The sequence below is a fragment of the Calonectris borealis genome, chromosome 23, assembly GCF_964195595.1.
Source record: "Calonectris borealis chromosome 23, bCalBor7.hap1.2, whole genome shotgun sequence".
In the NCBI taxonomy this organism is placed as follows: Eukaryota; Metazoa; Chordata; class Aves; order Procellariiformes; family Procellariidae; genus Calonectris; species Calonectris borealis.
The window spans coordinates 9,735,782-9,755,969 of record NC_134334.1 but is presented as its reverse complement, the minus strand read 5'-3'; positions in this window follow the sequence as shown (position 1 = coordinate 9,755,969).

Sequence of the window (20,188 nt, the reverse complement as noted above, 5' to 3'; positions counted from 1 at the left end):
GTAAGACTAAGTTAACCATTAAGCAGGGTTAGGCCCTGCTCACTCACCCGAACAAAGAGTGCATAAACTTCCCAAAATGTGACGCATTCTTTGCAGAAACATCTTACTTAATCTATACTCCACATTCACATTTCAAAGGAGCCACTTGTCTTCAAGACTAGCTATAAGCAACAAAAGTGCAGCAGCATGTCATGAACCTGATTTGTGCTATGAGCTGTCTCTAATGAAGACATGCCCTTGGTTCTTTTTTTTTGTCTTGTTTTCGTATGATTTAAAATCTACACAAGTTCAAAAGGCTATTTGTGGGAATTACTTCACAAAAGAGTAAGTCTGGGATATTGAAGAACTGCTGTAGAACAGAATTATATTTTTCTATATGTAACTGTGAGGTAGCTCCTAGGCTAGTTGGTGTAGAGAAGAACTCTGTCCTGACAGTGTATAAAGGAAATAATTTTGTAGTTGCAGTGATGGGGGCATTCACTCTGGGTATGGAAGGACCCAGTTTTATTCAACAATGACCCATAAGGAAATTGTTATATAAATAATATACTAGTTGTTTTGGGGCAATAATGTTTGCTAAGAAGGAAAAAATCCCTAGGCACAGTCATTTTATAGGGAGTTGTTCTTTATTGTCACATATTTTTATTCTTTCAATTGCAACAACCCCTAAGGACGCCAGCCTCATTGTGCAGAACTCAGTTGTAAACAGACAATACAAAGACAGCCCCTGGCCCAGAGAGCTCCCAAACTTGGGATTGTTTAAATACTCTGTCAGGATTTTTAAAAATACATTGAACAAGCCAGTCCATTTTTTTAAAATAAGAAGTCAGGATTGGCTACATAAATATGTACTTACCTGCTTCAGTGGTGTAAATATGTAATTTAGGCTGCTGCCTCATGACATATTTTGTCTCTAATTTAAGGAACTATATATTTGAACAAGAGGGTCTGGATGCCTGTCAGGTAAATATTACAAGCTGTAAATTTTCACAGCAGATTTAACGCTAAATTTAGTTAGCACTATACATAAAGAGAACATTGACCTGATGGTAGCCGTTGTCCTTGACAGTGGTTGGCCTGAGAGGTAGTTAAGGATCCCTAGAGGAATGCCACCGAAGTCTCCGTTAAGTTCCAAACAACTACATTCTGCCATGGCAACCCTAACATCCTTTGTATCAGTACTTTAAGAGCTTCAGCTGGCATAGAAGATTATAGCCTTGTCCTCCCTAGTTCACCTCAAGGTGGGGAACACTCATACCAGACAGAAAAGTGCTTATGGAGAAGACGCTTAGAGGCTAGGCATTGCCTAAGCTTCTTGTGTGTCTCAGCCTAGCAGCCAATAAAGAGAAAATATTGGATTTTTAGAATTAAAAATAAAGCAATTTTGAATTCCTACAGTGATACAGAAGCTACGGCTTTGCACATGCTGGTTGCTGATAACTGCCCACAGAGTCAGCTTTCTAATTTATTGAGATAGCTAGAGGAATGCTAGAAAAATCCACTGGTTTGTATAGTCAAGCCTGCATTTTTCTTCTGTTCCCTCAAATGCTTGAGCTTTGAAAGGACCTTTTGTTATGTCAGTGCTCTCACTGGACAGCCAACTCTCCCTCAATATTCCTGACATTTTGTGCTATCAATAATTTTACTTTTAAATATATACTTAGCACAATGCAAGTATTTGCTTTTGTAAAACAGGTGTGGACATTCTTCACCACGTTTATCACTAAACACTGCATGGACGCTTTTCATTACTGCTGTTACTTACAAATATTGAAAGCAAACCACTTAATCTAGCCTCTCGAGTGTTTTAGGCTTAAATGCAGCAATCCCACTGCTAAACACAATCTCAGTAAAATCTCAACCGGGTTAGAGCAGACCAAGGCTTAGTCTACACTGAAAATAAGTGCTTACATGTAGACGTGTAGGGAAGCAGCAGGTGGCAGAATTTGCTGTGTTTTAGTACTCCCCGAAGACTGCACCATGGTGCCTTGGGTTCTCTGGCATCTAACAGTTGCTTTTGAGGAGCCGTCTCCTGGCCTCTGATCCGTGACACCCCGACCATCTGTGGGCACTGAGGCTCACAGCATGGTGTGCAAAAGTCTGCGTGCTAACCAAAGGACAGCCAGCGGTTGAGATCTGGTATACTCCCTAGAGGCCTAGAGCCCCTCTTCGATTCGAGGGAAATGAGTACCCTCTCTTTCTTATCGGGAAGGAATTTCTACATATTCCTTAAACAAGTGCCGTATCTCTGTTCCAAGGATGCAGCTTTTCCAAATGTTTTGAAATCCCTGGAGATGAAAGGTGCCATTGTTACTATTCTTTATTTCTACCACAGTAGAAACGAGGTCAAAGCAGGGTCAAAGGTAAATTGTGCTTGATTTTATGCAATCAACACAAAAAGCAGACCTTGGCACAGGTAGTTGTTAAATGGTACATGGCTGATAGACAAGGTAGCTCTCCTTTGTGAATAATATTTTTTTTCTGGAAATAGTCAATGCACTTATTACAGGATACGTGGAAGACAGAAAACGTTGATGCAAGCCAGCCCCAAATGACCTGCAGTGTTTGAACATGAACAATTTGCATTGTCACACAAATTTGTGTGATTTACACGCTGGCCACTTTCACCTTTCATACTCCGTGATGTAATTTTTGAAGACATTGCTTTATCCAAGAAATGTTGCTCCCACAGTTTTCAGGTGGAAACCCGCCCTTTGTCAGTGATTAAATTACAAGGAGGCAAGGTGATTTGCCTGCAGCTAGTCAGCAGGAGAGCTGGAGAAACAGCACAGGCATTTTGAACCTTATTTCCATATTTTAAACACTCGACTAAATGTTCTCCCTACAAAATGTTAGCGTAGACCAAACTGTCCTGCTTGATTGTTCAGACAGCATTGTCAGCCTGTGTTTACATGATCAGTGTTAGGCAGGATTGTTGGTCTGTACCTGTTTCCCCGACTAATGGGTCTTTTCTCCAGCTGGTCATTTCACAGAAACAGCTTCTTATTTTCTATTTATAGGGACTATTTGCAAAGCCACCTCAGTCAGCAGTATTGAAGCCTCATAATCAGCAAACTGCTACAGGGAAAAATATGTTCCAATTAATATGAAATGAGAAATGTGCTAATTTTTTTCTCCTCTCTTCAGAGCTGTTAATGAGGAAAATCAAAATAGCATCTTCCAGTGAACTGGTGACCGATCTAAGGTATTAAAAGTTTAAATCTCAACACAAACAAAGCACTCTCAAGCCCCCAAATACCAACCCCGTTAATGGGAAAATGTCAAAAATGCCTGTGAGGTTTCAAAAATGCCTTTTAAAAAACTGAACACTGGCACCAAAACCCTGAAATAACAGACCAGCTTGTTACCAAGCTGGAATAAAGTTCATGGTTTTTTAAGGTGAACGTAGCTTTGGCTTATGGTGCTAGTTTGACAATCTTGGAGATCACGGTCATCTGCTTCTGCCTCAAGCTAAGACAGCAGGCGCAGAGGCCGGGTGAATTTACTCAGAGTGCTCTAATTTTATTCAGATTTGTTAGAATAAAAAAGTGTGTTTAGCTTCAGACAGTGAGAAATAGCAGCTTTTAAATCATATCTTTTACAGAGATTACTGCTGTGGAATCAAAATGGTAGAATTTGCCAGCTTCATAGTTAAAATAACATTTTTATCTCCTTTATTTCAATAAAAGATATTGAGTCATAGCAAACTTCCAGATGTTTTTAAGGCCTATTTTAAGGAGACCCATTATTGCTAATTATTGTCTTCCCTTTAGAATTCTGCAACAGTAATGTGCTGGTTTTGACTGGGATAGAGTTAATTTTTTCCATAGTAGCTAGTATGGGGCTATGTTCTGGATTTGTGCTGAAGACAGTGCTGGTAACCCGGGGATGTTTTTGTTACTGCTGAGCAGTGCTTACACACAGTCAAGGCCTCTTCTGCTCCTCACCCCACCCCACCAGCGAGCAGGCTGGGGGTGCACAAGGAGTTGGGAGGGGGCACAGCTGGGACAGCTGACCCCAACTGACCCAAGGGATATCCCATACCATATGACGTCATGCTCAGCGTATAAAGCTGGAGGAAGAAAAAGGGAGGACGTTCAGAGTGATGGCGTTTGTCTTCCCAAGTAACCGTTACGCATGATGGAGCCCTGCTGTCCTGGGGATGGCTGAACACCTGCCGGCCGATGGGAAGTAGCGAATTAATTTCTTGTTTTGCTTTGCTTGCGTGTGCGGCTTTTGCTTTGCCTATTAAACTCTCTTTATCTCAACCCACGAGTTTTCTCACTTTTACTCTTCTGACTCTCTTCCCCATCCCACGGGGGGGTATGAGTGAGCAGCTGTGTGGGGCTGAGTTGCTGGCTGGGGTTAAACCACAACAAGTAATTATTTCTTTATTTTCATATATTTGATGGAATTCCTATGTCAGGAGTACAACAGATTGCCTATATAAAATAAATATTGACATGCAGATTTACTGTAATATCAGCCACTGTAGGACTAAGTTGAAATACCTAAGCAAACATTTGCTGTGAAACTGGCATTTATCATCGCAGGTCCTTAAACTCTGCTGGAAATGGCATCATAATATATATAACACAGCAGGCACCCAGACTATATTTCCAGGGGGAAATTAGGAATTCTACAGCATGAGATGCATTCCATACAACATGGTCCAAAGTAAATTGAAAACAGTGGAAAGATTTCCAACTGTCTGTAAAAGACTTATGGTCAGGCTGTTAATACTTAGTTCTTAGAATTACAACTCTTGGGATTACAAATCTATTTCTAGACTGTGATGATTCACAAGAAATCCCCCTTTTCTTGTATCCACTTGTCCACTTGCACTTCAAAGTTTTGGGGATATTCTTCCCCTTCCCCCCTTTTTTCTTTATAGATTAAATCACACACTAGCCAGTCTCAACCTTGAAACCAAGAACTGTCATTATTAGATTATGGTGGCAGATAGCTGCATAGCACCACCAAATGTTTTTCCTTCGGTTTCAGAGGAAGAGTCCCATTGTGAAAGCTGGATACCCCCTGCGCCCTCTTCTCCTCCCAAAATGTTGGGACTTTCCATAAATGATCACAAGACATTTTAGCAAAAGATATGGACTGCAATTCGTCTGTGTTTAATTATCCAAGAAAGCATGTGCTGGCATTGATGTAGACACGGGTGGCTCTACAAACAAGTCACTGATGTGAGTTCAGTATTAGGAACACAGCACCTTTTAAGTAGCAAACCTGTGTACTTGTGGCAGTCTAGCTATAGCACATGGAGCTCAACCATTTTGATGGGGTTTGCAGCTTGTGCCACATACTGTGCAGCTGTGATTAGACAATTTCTTTGCACCCAAGCTAGTTAACACTGCAGTCACAGTGGCTTGTCTTTGATCACTGCAAATAGTTATAGCTCGCATCCTCCCAGCTTGTATACAGCAATACAGCATTACCACCTTCAGCACCAGCATTTCTCTTCTCCAAAAACTTTTAGGTGACATTCTGGCCCCACTGAAGTCAGAGGTAAAAGTCTCATTTATCCAAATCTGTTAGATACGCAAAAAGATCCCCCATTTGTCATTTCTTCCCCTTTCACAGATAGGGAAAGGCAATACCTATCCATTCACTTGCGCCAAAGCTTTTGCCATCATGAGTTTGATTTCAGAGACAATTGCCTTCAGGCCTTACAGCAAAGTGCAAAATACATGTTTGAAGAGGTTATTTAAACACTTGGCCTCTCCATGGTACAACACGCCACCCAGGAAACAAATTCCAAGAACATGTGCCTTTAAAAAATAACCTTTAAAAAAGACAGCTGTTGATGCTACACATCTAACCTCAGACATTTGGTCGGTCAGCTTAAACGTATGACAGGTTGTGACCACCTACATATGGAAGCCATATTCCATCATCAGCTAAATATATTCATATCGCAATAGAGGCAGAATGCAAAAAAACCTGCAAGTCTCCACTTACTAAACTAAGGGATAATTCCCTAATTCAGCTGGGAAAAGTAATCAAAGCAGACTAGAAGAGTCACATTCCAGCCAGCAGACAAACAAGACTGTATTGTGTGTGTAGCCCAAAATAAACATCATGTGAATGCTCTACTTGGCCAAGAAAATGGTGCTAATTAGAAAAGAAAGAAAAATCTATTGATTGACATGTTTTACCCTAGCTTAAAAATGTGCTAAGAAGTGGAAATTACAGGTGTTTGGGGGCTTTTGGGGACAATTTTTACTCCTTTGCTGTTAAAAAACTCATACAAACCTAGGGGGTTGTATCTAAACTTCAGGGGCTTTTATATTTTGCATCCATACTTACAGCAGTGCATTTCAGCCAACATTTAAGTAGTCCCTCAATTAGGGTGGAGGGAGGGAGTAAAAGAAAGAGAGATCGATCTGAATTTGCCACACATCTAATTTTACCCACCAGGGCAAATATGTTTGCCTGAGCAGAGGCAGACAGGCTAATGAAGTAGCTGCTTCACTGAATGACGTGCAGAGAAATTGTTAAAATTCCTAAATCTAGAGCACATATTTATTACAAACTTGCTTAAAACAAAACTTATTTCCCTCAAAATCTCAGAGCTATAACAAGTCCGAATCAGGGACACATAAAAAAATGTTTTTTGGGGGGGAGGATGTTTTGCTTTTGTGGGTTTTTTGGGTATTGGTTGTTTTTTTTTTTTCCAATTCATCATCCTAATCAGATTCGTATGCATGCTGAGCTCTTTACTGTATCACCTTGGTAAAACACAGCATAAAGAAGTGCTCCAAAACACTGCTAAAAGGCAGCAGAGATCAATATTTCTGTATTTAGGGGGGCAGAATGTGCTTGAACGGAAATTTAACAGGAATGCTAAGGCTTCCCAGTACTCTTACTTCTATGTGAAAGAGAATACACAAGCTCTAGTTAAGATAAGCAGTCAGAACATTGCTTACGAATACAGTAATCACAACTCCTGGTATTATAATTAATAAAAGAAAGAAAACCAATCAGAGATTTACCTGGGTTATCATAACTAAAAACTTTATCCATAAAGTCTAGAAAAAACAAGGTAATAATCATGTTTATTTATTAGATAATTGAATAAAAACTTATTTCACCATGAAAATACCTTGCTGCCCACTGGTGTGATAAAAATCCTGCTGTAAACCTGAGCCATTTAATGCCTGCTCTTTTTTATTTTGCTGATTGTGTTACTCCACAAATAAGTTTAAATGGAAGGTGTTTGGGGCAGGGACAATTTATCTCCATATTATAATACATGTTATTTATCTCCATGTTATATATACACCCTTGGATGCTGACAATAATTCAGCAGGTGGGTTACTGCTATTTTGTATTTTGCAGATATGCTTCTTTTACTGGCAACTTCCATGTTTTCTTAGCCCATAAATTGCGTATTTTTCCTCCCACTTCTGCTTTTGTCATAATTTTTTATTTGAATATTGTTCTCCTTTTAACTTGGGCACTGTACAGACATAGGCGATCCTGACTTTTGACTGGAATGGGGAGGCGGTTCTGGAGAGACAGAACATCCGTAACCTCCTAAAGTGAACAATGTCAGAAGGGAAGGACAGCCTCAAGTTGATGATCCCTTTTGAGTGAATCTCTAGCAAACACATTTCACTGAGTCACCAAAGGGAAAAAAAAAGCCTAAGAATTCTTGCTGATAATTTTTTCTCCTTTCATTTTAGAGAAACACAATGTTTGGCTGGATATACTCAGCCAAATTTTTTATGAATTGGGAATCTCCCAAGCTTTTTTAGTTACAGAGCTTTTGATATTCTTTTCCAGTAAGTCAGCATTACTGCAGTAAACACTGAGCCTTTCATAACCTTGCTATGTGTGATCCCTTCTGAAAGTCACTCTGCAATCAAATGTACTGGGATTTCAAAATAGTAATTTGCCACACTGTCAGAAATAGGCTTATCATGCTGCTGTCATTGGTATCATGTGAACATCACTCAGTATGCTGTGCCCTTCAAATGAAAGCCAGTGCTCTGAGCCAGTAGTAGAGAGAGAAAGAGAAAAAAAAAAGGAAGAGTAAGAGAACATTAACTCTTTAAAGTCAAGTATATCCTTCATCTGAAGGAGGAAGCTGCAGAGCTATGTATATGGTGTGGGCACCTGTTTAAACATCAGTAATATTGACTGGATAATAAAGTTGCATTTTTTTCCAGTCCGCCTGAAATCTCTGATAAATCTGTTCCTGTTGTCTCTCATTCTGTGGAGTGTGGCATCTACTAATTTCCAACGCCACTAGAAGGACATCATTCCCCATGCCCACAGGCTGTTAGCAGATCTTGACTAGTTGTTCAGGTTTTAAGAATGTACTTCCATCCTTTTCCTTTTCTAGTTTTTTGCAAATGTTTTTGTGAGTAGTTTCCTAAGCGTTTCCTGTAAAAAGCCTTAGAAATTTGGAATTCGCAAACAGAGCTTTATTTAAAGAAGCAACAGATAACAGGGGTTCTCACCTGCACACACACAGCTGAAACAGTGCTTTTCTCAAAACTCTTTCTCTATAAAGTCACACACACAGTAAACTCTTTAGTCATTTCCACAGTTGTGTCAATGAATCAGGGAAAAAAGAACCATCATGTAGCTTAGATTGACCAAACCAACTTGAGTGATAGACATTTGAGTGGATTTTGCAGTGACAAGTGTCATTGACTGATGTGATTGCTCTTAAAGATTATCCAGAAGCCTATTTTTATTGAGTAAATAGAGAAAAAAATATTAGTCTGGTCAATTCCATAAATTCTAGCAACAAACATAAACTACAGGCTTAATACTGCAGGATTGTTTGGGCTATGGATTAGATGCATTGTGCCTGAAGAGGATATATCTTGGTGGATAAAGCTTTAACCTTCATAGCTGTTCAGGATATTTCTGAACAGCATGGGAAGGAAAAGGAAGAGGAAAAAGAACTCACTAAACCAACAAAATCCAAAGCCATAATATTGATAATGACTATAATGTCTCAGGTTACATTTTTAAACTTTTTTCTCCACAGGAACTCATTTTATACACGAGATCCAGTCTTCAGGTAAAAAGGTAATGCTACTAATACCGAAGTTATTTGGATACCTCCAATTTTTAGCATTTTCCCGACAGCAGGTGCTCAGCACTTTAAGGTCAAGTTCCTTGGGATTTCTAAAGTTGCACACTCAGAATCAGTAGTTACTTTAGAAAGTGTTTTCTTAAGTCATTTGGATGTTTTAAGAATTCATTTTATAAATTGTCTGAGCCACCCACAGTGATATTTAGATGCTTTGGGGGAACTTCCCTGTGAATGAATCAGCAATGTAAAATAATCAAACTAATGTATTTCTAATGTCATAGTTTTGACACTCAGTGTGTATGTCTCTTCCACTAACGCTTTTTGTTTAATTTAGACCACTCCAGTTTTTTATCTGGAAAGTCTAATTTTGTAAGTGACTCTGAAAAAAAGACAATAAGAAATTTTGTGAGCTAATGATTGCATCTGCTGTAATAGCTTCATATCACATTGAGGTGTATATGTTCTTTATGACCTTATTTATCTACGGACTCAAGAAATTGCCAGAATTTGGTCCATGGAAGTTTCAAACTGTACTGTTCTCCATTCTTTTGTAAAGAATGCGCGTATGGTTTGAGGTTCTGAGATGGCACAAAGAAGGAAACCTCACAAAACTATGTATGCAGTCACTTCGCATAGCGGAACTGTGCTTCAAACACTGCACCTCCACTGCTGTGGAAATGAACAGTAATTACAGTAATTTTGTGTGGGTTTTGTGCCTGAAAAGCACACAGTGTGTCAAATTTGCTTAAAAATATTAGGTAAGATTCGACTACTGTAGCATATATTAGGCAATCTGTTCAAATATAATAAATTGTTGGTTTCTATTTCTGTTGGCTGTTAAATATAGGTAAATTATATTTTACTGTAAATATGACGCTTGAATTACTCACGTCCTTTGTTAGTAAAATTAAGTATTTTTATAATTATTTTTGAAACTGTTGGAGGGCATAGCTAGTAGAGAAATAACATCGTGAATGATACCTGGTCATATTCCATGGACAATCAGCCTGAAATGTAATGCCAGGGCCTTCTACAGAAGTTATTCATAACGAACTCCCCACGAAGGTGTACCATTACTTCCTCCTTCTCTCTCATGGACCCAGGAAATCCATTTTGTTCATAGTAGTCTACTTTGGTTGTTACAGAAATGCCTTCAATTGTGTTGTCCAGTTCCTTCTGATCCCGCGGTTAAACTAATTCAAAAGACTGCCTGCCAGGATAGAGGTCTGAGCTTGTGTCAACATGTCTTTAGAAATGCATTAACAAGTTGCTCCACATGTATAATTAATAGGGACGAAGGAACCCTAGACTGTCAGAAAGTCTGTACTCCATCCCAGTACATCTCTTATGCTTCTTGGTACTTTCTTTCCTTTATGATGTTATTTCTAGAACATTGATATCGTTCACCATGTATTACTCTTGGAAATGTAAATCTTATAAAAGCAATAATATTATAATAAAACTATTTTGCCTCTATGTGCATCTTTTATACAGTGAGCTCAAAGTGTTTTAACAGAGCTTGATTAAAAATTAAGCCTCTGTACAGCTGCATCAGGCAGGTAAGTAGTATCATATCCATTTTACAGATGGTTAAATGCACAATAGAAAGGTTAACTGCCTTGTCCATGGCTGCTCACTAAGTTAACTGCACTGTTGGGAGTGAGAACCCAGACCTGAATAAATAATCAATTTCTTGATTTGGTAGCTGATGCACAAATCAGAGAAATGGTGTTTTCAGTTTCATTAAAAATAATTTTCTTCTAATGGCTCTTTTAACCAAATGAGATACAACTAAAAATTTAATTTTTGTCAACCAAAAAATTCAGTTTCTTCTCAAAGGAAATCATACTGAACTCTTTTGCTAAACTTTATATAAAGCTTAGGTCAAAGTCGAAGAGAAATCTGACATTTTGAAAGCACAAGTTGTTTTCTGAGATGACTCAGTTGGAAATAATTTGTTTCACCAGTGAGTTTTGACAGGTGAGCTGCCTGGTACCTGGAACCACTTTGAATGATAGTGCTAGCTTAAAAGTCAGCAGTGACAAGTTCTTTTTCTTCAAAGTGACAGTATTCATGAAATAGATTTGACATCGTTAATATTCAATTCCATACTGATTACGGAAGTTCCTTTTTTCTCAAAAACAGCACTACAAGCAGCAGGCTCAGAAGGTAAGACTTCTGCCTTCAGAGCTACTTTTCCAACATCTACAAAAACAGATTCCAAAATGCCCTGCTTTGCAGCTGTAAAGTATATAGCGATGCACCGAACAGCACATTCCTACCCCTATCTTGCATGTAGCGAAATAAAAGCATGTACATAAGTTTAAGTCTGAGCTCTTGTTCCTTCCTGATTTTGGGACTTTAGAAAGCATGTTCAGGTAAGGCAAACTCAGCTGCACAGTGCATGCTGTGCTGACAATTCAGAGAAAGAGACTTCTCCCTCCATGGCTCCGACAGAGCCAGCTATGGACCACAGGAAAGCATCCTTCTGTTGAGTTTATGCTGTGGTTTTGGTGAAAAGGCGGAAGGCAGAGAAAACAAGCACAGCACTGTGGAAAGTGGGATTTGATTGAGTGATTAAGTTTACCATCCAGCTGGTGGACACAACGTCTGTTACTATTACAGTCCTGATAGCATTTCATTTATTTTAAAACCCTATCTTAAAGCTTTAATATCCCATTCATTTTAAATCACTTCATCTGAAGGTGGCAGCAGGGGATATCATCTAGAACATGGAAAAAAAGACAAGTCTTACATGTCACTTTATGAGACAAAGCTTCTTACACTTTTCCATTTAAGATTGGACATCCCTAATTTTCTAGTGCTGCATCTGTCTAGAAGACAGACCAAAATCCTGGAGGCTTGACAAAGGTTCATTTTTGCTCACAGTAGGCAGGTGGAGAGCAGTTTTATAACGCAAAAAATTATTCCCATTAATGAAGTGAGTGCCCTCACTGACACTTTCCCTTTCTGAGCCATCCTGTTAAATAGAAAAATGGACAGCTGCCATAAAAATTTAAGAAAAAAGTCTCAGGAATCTATGGTGATATAGATATGAAACAAGCAAGGAGAGAAGTTCATCAGGAACTGCAAAGGAAGGCTTGGAGAGGTAGAATAAGCACTGGGTTTCCCCTGTTCCTTGTAGATGTGGGCCAGGGTCTTCACCTTGCTGCAAAAGGGGTGGAGGCTTGCAGGAATAGCATATCTTGCTGCCAGTGAAATCTGCATCTAAGAAAAGAACAGATGGACTTCAGGATGGGCAAACGGGCAGCTAACTGAATGGCAAGCTTTCCTTAAATAAATACGTAGACCATATGTCCTTGGAAGAATCCAAAGGCATTTGGCTTGATAAAAGCCTATACAGTAGAGGGTCAGTGGGGAGTTTTCAGTAGCCGTGTGATTTAGATCAGATTCTCAAAGATTCGAAGTGGTAAAATATTAGGTAAATTTGAAATCTATTATTTTCTGTTGAAACCCAGTTTTGGAATCGATTCCCTGCGTGACCATGGGTTTTAAGAGAAACTATGTTAAGCCTCAGTTTCTGTGCATGTAATATAGTGAAAGGGGTATGTAAAGTATTATATGCAACACTATGCCAATGCATGCTACCTTACATGTGTACTGCATACAATGAGGTAGCAGTAATGACCCCATATCTTAAAATCTTTTCCACATATATCTATCAAATCAAAGATCATCTAAAACCAAAACAAAACCAAGCAATCAGTCTAAAATTCCTATCATTTGATATAACATTTGGAGAAGTAATAAATTAAACCAGCACGGCCAAGATACTTTTCCAACAGTTTAGTCCAGACAAAGCAACTCTCTCTTATTTTTGTTTTAATCAGGTCATCAATCCCAATCAGATCATCAAGGAAATCCATCCCTTCATACACCATAGAAATTAAACATTTCCATAGCTAACACATCCCTCAAGAGGTTAGTGTGTCATCTCTCTGCGATTCAGCTGAGAAGCAATAATACTGAAGTTTGGTGCCTATGTTCAGTAATACATAGCTCTGAGGTCTGCAGTAAGAGGGATTCAACAAAATAGGAAACATCCATCTGGTTTCTCTGCCCTCTGCATTTTAAGAAGGCTCACTGAAAAATGTCTGCCTGTCTCTACTGAACTGTACCACCAAGGAGATTCTACAAATGACCCCTCACAAGACTGGCTAACGTAATCACTACTCCAGCCCCCTTTACAGCCCCTACTGAGGACATAAGTATGTCTATACTACTTGCTCTGACAAGCCTTTATTTTCCTCAGTGCAAAGGTTATTATTGTATTTGACTGTGGTGTTCTCTGCAACCTGTCTTTCCTACTGGGCATTCACACTGAGCTAGGTTACCATTTTGCTTTATTCTGGTGGGAGGAAATGACTCACTATTTGTTCTGTAAGACTACAAGGAGACACCTTGAAGCAAAAAATGGCTTTGAAGTGCCAGCTTGCTTCACAGAGCAGATGGCTGGGCTAGGCTGAGGTTAAAGACATTCATTATAAATCCATCATCAAACTAGGACATAGATGTACACTGATTATCAGATCGAGGGAATGTGCTTAGAATGACAACTTCTGTGTTGCTGCCTGAGCTACACAAGGGTGCAGTCAAGTTTTGGTGAGTAGGGTCAGATCCTCCTTTCACTGAGCAAAGAGCAATACCACTGAATCTAGAAAGAATCTGGAAAAGCTATATGGCCTCTCTTTGCACAGAATGTCTGCAATCTCCAAAAAATGCCACCTATAATCCTAAATAAAATTAGCATTCACCCTCCAATGCAGAAACCACAAACTCAGGTTACTAACGTACATACAGATCACAACTACAAGGCCCACATAGAGTTATTTTCTTTCTTTCTGGATGAAAACATGGAGAATAAACACACACACATACACGACTGCAGAGTTTCCATTGCCCAGGCAGTATCTTCATTAGGTAAATCAGCATATCGCAGTAGTAAAGGTAATGGAGCCCTACCAATCTTTACCAGATAAGGACTGGATCCCAAATAATTTAGTAGCGAAATCAGAATTGAGGACAACATACAACTACAATTATTTTTGTTAAAACATACTTCAGGTTAAACAGAAAGCAATTACTTCCTTTGATGCACTCGCACAGACTCACAAAACCCTCGCTACTGAGTGGTGGATTATCTGCATCCCATACGCCAATATTGAAGAAATCAGTCTGCATGAAATACTTTCCTCTGAAAACAATACACACTTCTCAGCCTAATGAATTCTGTTCCCTCAAGGAATAATATGAATTAGACTATGTTAAATCTGCAATAATTTTCCTGCCCTATAGTATAATGTTCATGAGTTTATGGTTAGAACACTTTCTACTTTCATTTAAAATCCTACATTGCAGGGTTTGTTTTAATTTGGTTGTTTAAAAAAGCCATTCCAGATTGAATAATCTCTAAAGCAGCTTTTTCTTCCGATTTTTGTTTTGAAGAAGATTTTTTTGAAGCTGTGGACAATATATCTAACTTTGCACTCACAACATTATACCAATCTTGGAAACATAATTTACAATTGGATTTTGAGACTTTCCAACCTCAGGTTACTCTATGATAAAGTATTTCTGGAATATATTTATATATCACTGCCCTGTCACTTTTTACCAAATTCTTATCTGAGATCAGCAAATACAATGACTTTTAGGACTTGCCATAGGAAGAAAGCAGTGAATCCACTTACAGAACGTTTCCTTGTTCTGTCTGTTGAAGATGCAAACTAGGGTTTTGGGGTTTTTTTTTTGGTTGGTTGGTTGGTTTTGGTTTGGTTTTTTTGGTTTTTTTTTTAATTAATACAATCACAAGGCAACTGAATTATTCTGAACAAAGCAAGGGTCTGCATAGTGAATCAGCATTGCAAGGCAGACGTTTCAGGTTATCAGTTAGGACACTGCAGCTCTAAACCCATAACTAGTGCTAATTTATAGCCAATATTCCACACTTCTCTGGCAGAATATAAGTTTTAACATCACCATGTTAAAATTAAGGTAAGTACTCAACAAAGTAACTAACTCAAAAATAATGGTCACCTATGAAAATACTAGTCAATCTAATTATGCCTCAGTTTCCTTTCTAATGATATTTACAATACCTCTGTCTCATCTCTCTGTTTAGCCTTGTATTTTTAAAACCATCAAATGCCATATTTAAATGGAATCTTCTGGACTTCAGAGGAGTGTTTTCCCATCCTCAAGTACTCAGTTCATATTGTTAATAAGGGCATCTCTATGCATTTGCCCAACTGACCAAAATGACCTTAAGGGATTTATTCTGGTCATTTCCTCCTGTGACCCAAATTCACATTTGAAGCCAGATCTTCAAAGGATAAAGAGTAATACTTTAACCCACTGCAGATTGCAAACCTAATCTACTCTTAAGACAGCGACAGTTTCTCGATTTGAGAAAAAGTAGTGGGCAAAAATAGATTAGAATTGTTTGTCAAATGTTCACAATCATTTCATTCCCTGTTAAATACCATGAAGACCAAACATTATTTCTACTGCGAAGTCTTTCAACACTTGCCCTAATTAAAGAGCAAAACCCCCACACAATAACAGCAAGCTATGCCTTGGAATGTCAGTTAGCTGGACTGTATCACATTTAGATTTTAAGCGAAGGTCACAAAGCTGGCTTTCCTGCTCAGTTCTCAATTCTTTTTTGCTCATTCTTCCAGCTAAGGAGAGTTTCTAAAGTGGGTGTGCAAAGCCTGTATTTTGTACTTTACTTAGCTATTGGTGAGTAGCATGATCATGAGAAAATAAAGGAAGAATCAAAATCCAATCACTTATAATCCATTGATGTCAGTTTGGAAGAATGACCTCACACACCAAAACAATTGAAGCATATCTTGCTAGCACCATTGTCTGGATGGACATTTTTGACTTCTTCAGTTCTGAGTTGATAAGAGATTTTTATACAGCCTACTAAGTGACATACCACATTTCAGATTTAAACTAAAGCTTTTAAATAGGCAACTGGTGCTTTGGCTGGGAGCAGTAAACTTTAGAAATTCAGTTGACATCAATTTCTGCTTGAAATAGACTATACTACTTCATACCTGGGTGTGAACTGGCTAACCTTTAGACCTCACCACTGCTAACAGAAATTGGTGAAAAAGCAGCTCCGAGATCAAAACAATGCTGCTTTGAAGCAAACGTGACTCTACTGAACAACTCTGGCCCAAGCTGTTTCATTCCTTATTTGCTGTTCACCTCCCTGCAAAATTTTCACTTCCCACAAAACTAACAGTAGAATCCTGCTCTGAAGTGTTTACTTGTATGTTCTTTGACAACCCCCAAAAAAGCACATTATGTGCTGCTAACCCAATGTTACACAATTTCACACGGCTTCATGGAGCTCTGAGTGGGGTGTGAGAGCTGATGGGAACTGGAGAGACATCATTATTCAGGCATTCTGCTTTGCAACAGAAGGTCTCCTGTTGCACGCTCTGTCAGCTTAAAATTCAATAGTTTTTTTTCCTGCCAACTCTTTACAATCATAGATGGATAGTTGGTCAGCATAAACAAAACTGTGTTTTTCCTAGTCTGCTAGTGGGTTATTGCTGTTGGTGATTTGTATTGCTGTACCATGCTGTACCAAACTGGGACTCTGTTGTTCTAGATATAGTCAAGATATGAAGATACAGAAACCAAGACACAATGGGGAAGGTGATGGCAAGATGAGAGTAGGAATCTGATTAGAAAAACAAGTATTTTTATTACAAAGCATCAGCTATCATTAGATAATGTATCTGAGGTTCTTCCATAGCTATTTTCTACAATTCTATGACAAGGTTGTATTGCTCCAATGTTAACAGATAGGACATGAAATAAATATTTCTGGTGGCTCATGCATATTACAGGCTGCTTCGCACTCAGAGTCCATAGCAGACCTTACTCTCCAAGAAATTTAATTTCCTAATGTATATTTCTGGTTTCTTTTTGGAAGGAGTATGCAAGGATTCAGCATTTCACCATCACCTTCACCACAACGAATAACGATGACTTACGTCCGCAGTAAAGCATCTCAGTTGCCACTAGAGGTCAGAAAAACAGGTGACACCACAAATGAGAACATCGTTCTCTGAGAGGAATGGTCAGATTCGGAAACTATCAAAACCCCTGCTCCTTTATTGTGGGGGACATGAGCTGAACTTAGAAATGTGCCAGCTAGCAGCCCCGGAAACAAAAGTAATTTACTCACGTAGCAGGTAGGCAACACATGCTGAATCAGTAAACGGTCCTGCATAGAGTTGCTCCCGTGGGTTTGAAAGCCAGCACAGAGGAACCTCTGCTAGGGATGAAGGACTGTCACAGGCTCAGCATCCCCATCAGGCTTCAGCTGTTCCACTGAGGCTGTCTACAGGGGTGATAGTTACAGCAAGCTCTAGTATTGTTATACACACACCTTCTCCCTACTGCACAAGTGTGCACACCCTATTCACATATATAGGTGATAGACAGTTCTTCCCACAGCCGAAAGATGCGACCATTTTTGGTCACCTCTAAGTATGCCAGGCTAAATTTTAGCTGCCAATGTACAATGGTTCACTCTACTATATATCTGAGGTAGGCAAACAGCATGCTCCTCTTCATGAGCTTCCAGAACCATCCCTTCAAGGTACTTTCCCAATTTCTTTTTATGCTGCTCTAAAAAATGATCCATTAATATTCACCTCTGAGTAAGAAACCCAGCAGGACTGAAGCTGCCTCAAAAAGATGCTGGCTGACTGAGGATGAAATGCTAGGTTTGGACAGTCGCTTCAGGTGATCTTTACTTTAATATTCTGTGGATTAGAGTTTTTTTAAACCAATGCGCACGCTTCTAAAAAGTCAGACTCTATCTCAATTCCATCATGCAAATTTGCTTTCCTGCACATTTTTTTGATCCTCACACAGACCAAGATCCAGCATTTCATCAAGGAGACATATCTGCAGGCAACGTGACAGCTGCTTCCTGGCTCTTTGAGCCTGCAACATTTTATTTGGGTCACGCATAGTATCTTTCCTTCCCCTTGAAGCAGGTAAAATGTCTGCTCGTTTCTGACAGTGAGAGATACCACCACTGAAGTAAAGCCATTTTAGAAGGAAAATTGTAAATGAGGACAAACTTTCTACTGCACATTTATAATCACCTACAGGCAGTGCTTCTTGAGCTAGTGGTGTATTGCACAGGGAGCTAAATTCAGCTTTTATACTTGGCACCATTGTAACTTCACTAATCTTAATGGGGGTTACTGAGAAGGGAGTGCAGACTCACTAGATCCCCCCCCCGAACCATCCTTGCACAGGAACACTTCCCATGTCCACAAAACTGGAGATGGGCTTACCTCCATGTTACTACATATGTGGAGGTAAAACTGCAATAATAATGCAGCCTTCAGGCCACTTTCTATTCATGATGAAATTTCCTTTCAAAGTTTTGCAGGGGATCATTATGGTGATCACTAGTTCTGGCAATATTCCAACAGGAGAATGTTTTGCTCTAAAGATTACACAAAATAAGGAAAATTCCAGTAAGAACTAAATCCAGGTTCTGTCTCACTTACTAGCAATTAGAATTATGCAAAATCAGTATTAATAGTAGGTAACTGCTGACGCTTACAATGAATAAATATTACTAACAGGATGAGTTCAATACTTATGAAATACACATTACTTAATAGGGGAAAATATTGAAGTTTCTTATCCGTAAAAAAACATACTTTGCAAAATCACTTTGATGTGATGGAGTATCCAGAATGGCAGCTTCATAAATAAAGCTTTACTAAGCCTTGCTCTTCAGCTTGCACTGGATTATGTGGGTGTCAGCTTGGTCTGTTCCTTGCTGTTCTGAGGGATGCTAAGTTCCAAATATAATCAGTGCTTTCAGGGCTTTATGTTGGGTTGAACAAAAAGCTACAAACTATAAACAAATCTAGATCTTCATTTTGAGGCACCATGGTAGGATGAACCTGCAAGTAAGAGCAGAACCCAGTCAAAATAGTTAAGTGTGAGATGTGACCTCTGCAAAATTACTCAGCTTTACAGGATAATGAAACAAAACCATAAATTTGTTACCAAAGGAAGGGCAGACATTTGCTGAAACATTCACTGATGTCTCACTGAGAAGTTTGGTAGGACAAATCGTTTTGCTAACTGGTTGCAAGTTTTGAGTCCATAATAAAACTTGCAGACAAAAAAGTGTGACCCAGTTTCATGTTCCATGACTGACCAATTTGCACAGTTCTAAATATAAAACTGTTGATAACATATCCGTATTTGTTGCAAAGGGAGCGTACTTCATGAACCGCACCGGGCAAAAAGTTGTATATTTCCAGCCATAATGCAAAACCCCGCTTATAAATGATGAGAGAATCAGGCATGGTTTTTCTCCTTTTTTCATATCTACATACAAATAAACATGAAAGCCCATGTTGAAATTATAAATATATTTGTGTTATTTATAATCATGGCACTACACAGTGAAAGTCATGTAATTTCATTTTTCTTGAAAGAATCAGAATAAAATAAGACAGTATTGATACAGAATATCCTCTCACCGTCCTACTTAACTCTTTCAATGTGTTTTCAGAAATAATAATCTTAGCAATGGTAGCATTAAGTCGCATTGAATATGCTGTAGAACTAACAGAAAGAAACACTCTTGTCCTGGTTTTGACCTCAGCATGGTGCAAACTCCATTGCAAAGTCTGTTAGCCAATGGAGTAACTCCATGGATGTCAGTGAAGTCATACTTACATGAGATCAGATTAGACCTACGGCATAACATCTTCTTCAGCCTAACATATATAATCATTATACATAGCCCCATTATAGTCCGTCCCCCCCTCGCATATCTCAAAGCACTTGAAAAAGATAAACAGTTATTATGATCTTCATTTTATAGGTAGTAAAACTGAGGCACAGACAGATAGTGATTTGCTGAAGGTCTTCTAGCTGATCACTGTTAGATGGGGACAACACCCAGGAGTGTTGAGTCTTATCTTGTACCCTACCTACTGGACCATATTACCGCTTAACACACACAGTATAATTCACTCCTGTCTGCCTGAACAATTAGCACAACAGATACAAGAGATTTGGAATTAACTG